This window comes from Athene cunicularia (assembly GCF_003259725.1).
Source record: "Athene cunicularia isolate RWA chromosome 27 unlocalized genomic scaffold, athCun1 chr27_part1, whole genome shotgun sequence".
Classification (NCBI taxonomy): Eukaryota; Metazoa; Chordata; class Aves; order Strigiformes; family Strigidae; genus Athene; species Athene cunicularia.
In genome coordinates, this window is record NW_020799138.1 from 3,339,653 (window position 1) to 3,349,151 (window position 9,499).

Here is a 9,499-nt window from a genome sequence, read left to right on the forward strand (position 1 = left end):
TTTAGGAAGATAATGTCCATTTTATTCCTGAAGCAAAAATACACAAATCTTTTTTAAGGGCAGTTAATCAAATTTATAAAAGCTCCATAGAAGTGCTGAAGGGCTTAGCAGGACCAGTAAAGACATCTGAACATACAGATTAATTTCTTCTGTGGCCCAACATGACGTGAGTTTGATGGCCTCAGCACCGTGCTTCGTATCAGAAGGTCACCTTGCATAGTCTTAACAGTCCTGAGCGGAAAAGAATAACTGCACTACAGCAGGCAAAGCTGCACAGGTTTATGCTGTAATTAGCTCGAAATATACAATTTCATCGTCATCATTTGCGTGTCTTCCAAGAGGACACGTATTTATTACCAAGTAGATAGAGATCTGAAAATAATAGCAAAGGCAGGCAGGATTAGGAATAGCTCCTCTAAGTGTGTTGCAACATGATGTTACTGCATAATGAAAAAGAATGCAGTTCCAGAAGCAGAAATCTCTGTGCAGCTCCTGTGATCAGCCACTCGGGAGAAGGAACTGCCTCCAAACATTGATCCTGCTGACTGACTCAGGATTGACATTAACAGGTCTGCTAGTCTCATCCAGCTGCCAGCTGCTCTTATGTATGTAGGAATAAACTGGGCTATAAAGATACTTGTGGCATAAAAAAAAAAAAAAAAAAAAAAAAAAAAAACATATTCACATATGGTACCTACTCGACAAAAACAGATGCAGGCACATAAACATCGTGCAGTTTAAACAGGGAGAATCTTTGGTGAGGAGCCACGAACGTATGGCTACCACTGCATGTGAATTTACGCAACACTAATACATTCTCCTCTGCATCCAGGGCAGCCTGCTGCAGCTCTCCGTTACAAATGCCGCCTCCTTAGCGCAAGACAAAGACAGAGACTTCTGGTTTTAGCTCTGGAAGTCCTCATGAGACTCGGCCAGGGCAGTGGCTGCAAAGGCTCGGTCCCTGTTTGAATTTTTGGGGCTTCTAGAGCTGAGCTCAAGCTTCTGCTTTCCACAGGGCACGTGCAGCAGAGCCTGGATCCAGAAAGCAACGATTTACCCTCCTGCCTCTGCAGTTACTGGGGTGAGCCCACGCTGCTGGCCAAAGCATCAGCCCACATCATGGGTTTGAGCCCCAGAGCCAGTTTCAGCCTGATGTTCCCTAGGAATTTTGAAGTGTACCTACAGCACAATACCATAAAGACTTTCTATTACTGTATGCTGTCTAATCAGCAATTCAATGAGCATTATATTTTTATTTACATCTGAAAGAGCTGCAGTAGAAATATTCTGGGCAGGCTATGCATAAATACATGAAATTGCTCCTACTTCACTAATGAACTATTGTGTGTAATAAAATTAATCTCATTCCACCCATGATATAGCTGGTTTAATTTTTGAAGCAAGGAAATTTAGACACATGTAATTTGTAGAAGGGGGAGCCAAAATTCAAGAGATTCACTTTAAATCAATCAGGCAGTTGTTTTATTTATATAGCACCCTTCAGAAGAATTATCTGAAGGCACTTTACAATGCAAAAATAACTTAGCTTGGCAAACTTCCAGGAGGGTTGCTGCTGTTGACCATGTCTTAAGACACCATTTTTATGGCAAATGGGTTCCTTCATCAATGAACATTTTTATTTTTTTACCCAAATTTGCTTTATATCCTGAAGTTGCAACTACAGTCACTCTAAGCAGGTATTTCTTGCAAGCTCATTCACACAGCTTGCCTGTTGGCCAAAACCAGCTGCTCTGTGGGTTGGTGGCACAGCCTCCTCACACAGCTCTGCATGCTTTCAGGACAGTAATATTCACTCCCATGCTCTAGGCAGGGCTCTCAGTTATTTTATTTCTGCATTTGAGGAAGAGATGGGAGTGGAAAGGAAGCTGCCTAAGCCTTTTTTGCATTCTGCATACTCTGGTGCAACACAGGTCTCTGTGTACTTAACGTGCAAGACAGATGAGCCTCAGAACTGAAGCTCACAAGAAGCTTTATGTAAAATACTTGCACAACAGACTCAAAAACAAAGCTGAGCTCCCGGAAACAAAGCAGAGCTCTGAAGCAGAGCCTCAGGAAATGCAGCTCTCTACTGACTTGTGCCAGCAAGCCCTGTACATTTTCATTATTTATATAGAGCTTTAGATGAACAATGTGCACTAGATAAAATGTACTGTACAAATAAGAGTCAGTTCCAAAAATTTAGTCTAACGGCACCAAAGGAGAACACAAATCAATACAAAACATACACGGGATGATGTATGGCATTTTGAGTTGGAAAGTGGCTAGAAATAGGTTCAGTCTTAAGAACCATTTTTAGAAAAAATAGGTCTTTGTGAACTCTGCTTGGACAGCTATTCCAAGCACATGGAAAGGCTTAGAACAAAGGGAAAAGCACAAAGCCAGCAACAGTGAGAAGGGAGGGAGAAAGAGAAGGATCATGAACTGTACAGGACTGCGGAGGCTAAGGAGTGATGAAGATACACAGGGGAGCAAGCTGAATAGCGCCTCAGTGAAGTGGGAACGGATCAAGAATCTGAACCTGATGAACAAAGCAACACCAGACACTTTAAACAAAGGACGTGCCCAAGTGAAGTGAACCCTGGCCTGGTGGGTAGATGTTTTGCTTTAATTTTAAATTAGAGATACCCAGTAGTGAATCTGGAGTTTAAAGCTGTGCTATAAAATGGTATTTCAAAATAAGAACATTAGCACAGACAATTTCTGCATCTAGTCACACAGGATTAGTTTCAAACTTCTGTATTTTCTATGTGGTTTTGTTTCCTCTCTGTGTAGCTTTCTGAAGGAACTGCTGGGATTAGGTTCAAGCTAAAGTTCAGCCTCAGCTGCCATAATCTTCACTACTTAAGAACATCTCCCAAGCATTAAAACTAGATGGAGAGGAACATCCTCAACAGTTACAATGCAACAAGTAGATTTATTCTGCCAAGCTTGATGCTAAGGGGTTTTTTTCAAGTACTTTTCCATGTTCTGGATAAAACTTTTTCTGCTACACAGGCAAACTTGATTAACAGAGGCCTCCCAAGCAAAAGCATGATAAATCTGGTACCTTCACTAACCTGGTGGTGCCTCTCCCTGCGAGTGAGTGGGATACGTGCACAATTGATGACTATCCCTAAAACCCTCTTCATGGGGATCGATATCTCTACAACAGATTAAGACCTTGACTACAGCATTATCTTTGCTGCCTGAAGATGTTAACCTTCTCTTATCTCCACTCTGCATAAAAACCTTTGTTAAATTGTGATCTTCCAACAGCTAGTTTCTGCGCTAAGCACGCAGAGCTCCTGGCATTAAGGAAAACACAATCTACCAACAACAGCATGTACAGAAGGACAAAGACACAGCAGAATTAAGGTTGCAGTGCATGCTGTGTGTACAGTACTTGTGTTTATACAATAAGGTGTGTATTTATAGGTGAAAAGCAGGATTTGTTAAGTACTTTAACTCTCCAGTTTCTTGATAGTATCACTTTGTGTTCGGTACACAGCAATACTAAAGGCTCTGCAATATTTTTCTACTGATCACATACTATGAAATTATGTGCTTTAATGGGGGGAAAAAAAAAAAAAAAGATTGGCAGTTGTTGGCACCAAGACAAAAGGCATCACAAGTCAGACTCTGAATGGCAAGCAGTAAAGCCAGCACAGAACCAGGACCAGGACCCGACACCCTGCTGCATCCTGAGAGATGCATCTGTGAGGGGCAGTAGCTCCCGTCTTAATGTCTCTAAGTTCCTTTCTCCCAAAATGTTTAACATCTAATTTGGGACAGAAAAAAAAAAAAAAAAAAAAAAAAAAACCACAATCTGGAGCCCTTTCTTTCCCTCAGGAAAGTCTGCCAGTGCTGATGTTACAACACACATCCCATGGAATTACTATTGCTGCATCTACTTCTTGGAAACAGAAGTAATGAGGTGCAAAGCTAGAAGAGGTGAGGAAAATGAAGAACCACTCCTCCTTTGTTCTACAGGGGGAGTTACTCCCGACGTTTTTGTGGGAATGATGCTCAGCAAGCTGGAACAGGAACGTGCCAGATCAAGGGAAAGCAGAACTTGCTCTACGCTCTCACCTTTGAGTTACCTGATTGCCAAAACATGCATCAATTTGTCAGACAGAATTATAGCTCATTCAAGTAATTCAGAATTCCCCTTCCTCCTCTTAAGCCTGAACGCAAGAGGAGGTGACACAGCAAAGAACAGTTGGGTGCAGGAAAGCCTCTCTCTGCTGAGGACTCTTTTTTTTGAAGCGACAGACTGTGCTCAATGTTAAACTGAAGGCTTTTCCTGCACTTCACAGTTTTCCCACTGGTTGGTTTGTTACGGGGTTTGTTGTGGGTTTTTTTCATGTTACCTTTGCTTGGTTTAAGGCATGTTGTTAAACGAGCTACCTTTCCCTTGTTTTCTGGGAATACCCTACTTTGGAGACATTTCAACCAATGACCACTAAAAGAAAGGAAAGCATAAGAATCAAAACCGAGAGGCTCAATTACCTCAGCAGGACTGGGTTTATTTTCATGAATACAGGATAAACAGACTGGTGGGATTTTTCCTCCAAAGGACATTTTGTGCATATTTACATATATGCACTAGTGTACCTGTAAGACTCAAGCTTGTAACAGCCTCTCTGCTTGTGAAAACATTGCATACAAAATGTTCAGTGAGCTTGAAAACATTTTGGGAATCACCTTCAGAGGCCTGTAAGCAAGACACAGAAAATGAACTCCTTAATATCCACAGGGGTTTTAACGTTTCTGTTTGGCTCTCCTGATAGCCTTTCTGAAAACACTTATGTCAGATGGGGGAAAAAAAAATATCCAGAAAAACATATGGAGTCAGAAGAATATAATGCATCTTTCTGCTCTTAATGAAGTTAATGCAGAGTTTATATTTGACTAAAACTAGAACATGACTGATTCAGTCAACGTCACAAACTGACACAACCACTGAATATCATGTTTATTGTTTTTAAAATATATTTTCTCCACTCACTGACTGAAGCTCCATTAAAATTCCTGAGGCCATACCAAAAAGAAATTCTGCCAAAAGCTGCCCATTAACAAGCAATTAATATACAAGCTTTAAAGTACAAGGTTGCTCATGCCATCCCACAGAAAATATTCTTTGCCTGCTATTTCTCACTGGAGACATTTTCTGACAGAACATTCTATCTCTGCCAGGGATTTCAAAAAGTAGACTGTAATTCTCAAGAAGAATAAAGTCTATACTTGCCCACTCTCGAAATACTTGGATTGATTAAACTTTAATCTTAAAGGCTGTTTTCTGGCCCACTTAACAACTGATGTAGTAACAGAAATGACACCATTAGCTGTACAGCATCTGCCAGCAATCAGAACAGGGTAACAAGGCTGTTCAGATATACATTGTGAATATGGAATTTTTAACATGAGGACTCGGGTGGGGGGGAGGTTCACTTTGGGCTTCACCAGCAACATATATAATATGGTCTCGATACACCCACCAGGCGATAAAGTCCTGGCTTACGCAGCAGCAGAATTTCTTTGCGTTGATGATTCTCATCATCAGAAACATCGCAGAGATGAAAACAGCCTTTGAAAAGTTCTGCTTCTCAGCTGACCCCTCCGAGGGCAAGCGAGGGTGTAAGCAAGCAGTAGACATGGTTCTGCATCGCAGTTTCCCAGTCATAATAGCTACTTACAGAAGACTGACCATAGCTATTTTTTCTTTAACCAGAAAACAGACAGAGGGTCTGAACTGGAATCCTCAGCTGTGGCAGGGCTCACACAAATATGGGCTGGCTGGTGCCTGGGGCTAACCCACGATGCACCCATCCTCACAAAGCAAACATTAACCTGCACAGCAAATCCAGGAACAAAGGCTAAAACAGAAAACCCCATCAAAAGGGCACAAATGCAACTCCACATTCCTCAGAGGACAAAGGCTTGTTGTGGTTTTCAAAGTAAAATATAGCTTATAACAAACATCACCAAATTATGTGTTTTGCCTGGTAAAAAATAGTTTCAGACCGGAGGCAATTACTAGCCCGTATCTAGGAGTCCAGCAGAGCTGGAGCTCCTCCAGCTGCATAATTCAGACCTGCCAAGTGGCACTCACTTAAATTGAAGCATGTTAAGTTTTTTGGCTTTAATTAGCAAAACCCAAAAGCCTTCATTGCTTCAATCCCGCAATACTCGAGTTATTATCAAATTTAGTCAAATGACCTTTATCACGTTAAGGGACACAGAGCTGACAAATAAAGGCTCCTTATGACAACTCCAGTTTTTGTGGTGCTCTTCTGCACGCACACCTAGCCCGCTGTCCTGTTGACATCCAGCAGGAAAAGCTACGGACAGTTACAGAAAGCAGATCCTGCGGCGCACAGAAAGATTCTCTCACTCCTCCGCCACTCTTGCTTCTGGCAACAACCACTTAACAGGTTTCCTGAGCTGCGTGCTACATTAAGACCATTATATTACTCAGTAGTAACTGATGGACCCATCCTCTGTTCGTGTGTAGAATCCCTTCTTCAACCTATTTATACTTTTGTCCTCCACGGAACTACTTCCATATTTTAATTACACGATACTTCATTAGTTTATTCATCAAAACGAACAAAAACTCTGGGGATAAAATTCAGTGGATCAAACATTGATTCATTTTAATTACCTTGAGATATATATGCAATAAATGTATTTCTTCTAATTCTAAACACTACGCCTTGTATCATAATGAATTATGTTTTAAAATCAGCTTGCTCTAGCTCCTTCTTTGCTATCTTCTTTTCTGAATTTTAAGCTCAGTATGATTAAAGCACCAAGATGTAGTTTCGGTTTTAGTCAGCAGGACCTGATTTTAAAATGTCCTGTGATGAAGTGCTGCTGTTCAATTTCGTATTCATCTCCAGTGTTTCAGAACTCCATCTACTCTCATTTATATCTGCACTTCAGTTTTCACGCAAGAGAATCCAGCTTTAGAACATGATAAACAAGTTGTGATCCTCTAAGAATACATCAATTTCCAGATGGTGGGGGAAAAAAAAAAAGAAACAAAAAAAAAAAAAAAAGAAACCAGATCTTCATGTGAAGATCTCGCTCTTAAAAGATTCCCCCTTAGGCGGTGTGGAGGCCTGCAAAAAGCATGAACATAAATACCATGATATTCTGGGTTTCCCAAATACCACTGTTCTCAGCTTCATTCAAGTTCCTGCTGTGGCTACACTGTAATTTCGAACAAAATAACAGACTATTCAACTTCAGAAATAATCTGAACTCAAATGTGACTCTTCAGCGAGTCAGGTGAGGTTTGCTGCCATAACAGCAGATTTCATACCACTTTGATAACGCTTTACAGTCAAAACTTGCAGCTGTGTGTTGACCGTTTAGGACACTTACAAACAAGGTCATGAATCTCATAACCATTACCCTGATGTGACATTTTAAATATATGTCATTCCAAAGGGACTGATAAGGCTAAGTCCTTCCCATTTTCATAGCCCTGAGCTGGATTTTGCAGTGTTTATTCCTAAAATAAAACCGCACAAGGAAACCCAGGCTTTGAAAATCATTTGATACTGCTCACTCAGGGGCATGCTGGAGATATTTTGCCACACAAGAATTCTAAAAGCATCTCAGGGAAGCCAAAGCTTCCTCCCAGGGCATATTCCTGATTACATGCACTGCAGGAGAGCAATTTTATAATGGTATCTCTGACTTGTATGTGTTGCACACTAGAGATTCTCTTTATGATGCTAAACTATAATGAATCACACACACACATACACAAAGATATGATGGAGAACACAGACTAACATGTAAATCCAGAGGTTCATGGGTGGGATAAAGCAAGCTGAAACAGCAACCTCAGTCATGTTGCTTATATAAAGAAAAATCAACTTTAAATCATATGGGTAACACCAGTTGGCTTTCATCTGTTAGTTCTTTGCCTTTGTCATTTGCCCAGCACAACTGCTACACTAGCAAGATAGCCAGCAATGAAAACTCACTCCTGAAACAAATAGAGATAGAAAAGGGAAGGCAAAGTCAAAAAGAAAAAAAAAAAAAAAAGCACCTAAAGATTCGATTTTTTTAAAGCCAAACAAATGGTTAAATGATCAATTCTACATCCGTGATGGAATTGAGTCTGTGATCACCTAAACTGTTACTACAACCAGCTTGATTTCAGTGGAAAAAAGAGGTAGTTGGTGTGCGTACTCTGAGCAGATGTTGCTCCCAGATCCCTGCTGCTTGTGCACTGTAGATTACGGGCCAGATTTACAGCAGTATTTGGGGATTTAAGCATATTACTACATGTCACATGGGATTGGCAGGAATGCCATACAAGGTTACACCTCTTATTTAGGTCATCTTATCATAGCAGTTGGGGATTCTCCTGAGGTTGTATCTTTAAGTTCTCCAGGGCAATGAGTGCTTTACTTTCCTGTACTTCATGAATCCACATGCAGTGCTGGCACCAAACCCAGAATAACGACGCCAGTAAGCGAACGAAACAGCCACAGCTAAACTGACACGAGGAAGACATTTCTGTTACTCTGAAACCTGATATGCTTGGGCACTATTCCCTCTCTTCCTAATTAATATTTTTCAACATTTTTTTTTCCTGTCTGCAATAAGAGATTGCATGAACGGTTAAAAAAAAATAAGAAAAAAAATCATTAAAATAAGCCTCATGGATCCGACTTCAACAAACAGGGAAATTCCAAATTAAGAGTCCACTGAGCTCTGGAAACCTGACAATATTAAGAACAGCGGAGGTGAATTAAGGGCAAAGTAAAGGCTTTAAATGTAACTGTTCTTTGCTAGTATCTCTTCTGCCCTTTTGTTCCTTTTGTCCTCGTTAGCAGGACAAAAACCACAAGATGTTAGTATGTACCAGATGGGGTCACAGAGCAACGCCTGTGCCCTGACATGTAGCGGAGCACTGGAGTACTTATGCAGCTGGGTCACTGTAATTTGAATATATCCAAATATTAATAAAACTCCTTTCTGTATAGCAAACTAAGATGCACTTGAGTTTAGGAACTGTGGTTCTGTGCCTGCTTACAGCTCACAAGCCTGATGCTGACTATGTTTTCGTCTGAAAGATGAGCAAGGCAGAATGCAAATAAACAAAAGGTATGTCTGGATCACGCCTACATTTAGAATTAAAAACACAGCAACTCCGTGGTTAAGTCTGCCGGAAGCATTCTTCAAAAACAAACAAAACAAAAAACCAATCCCAAATGCGTGGTCTCTTGGAGCAAGGACAGAAAGCTCACGGTACCTCTTGTGCCAACCTACCAATACCTGTGGGGAGATTTCTCACAGAAACACCGTGAGATTGTCACCAAGGTCTTGCCCCAAAGCGGCTCCCGCCGTACCCGTGACCGGTTTTTCCCTCCGCGGGTGCGGCCGGACCCCAGGGCCCTGCCCGGGGCTGGGGGGGGTTAGGCCCTGCTTACCCGGGTTAGGCCCTGCTTACCCCCACCCCACCCCACCCCCGGGT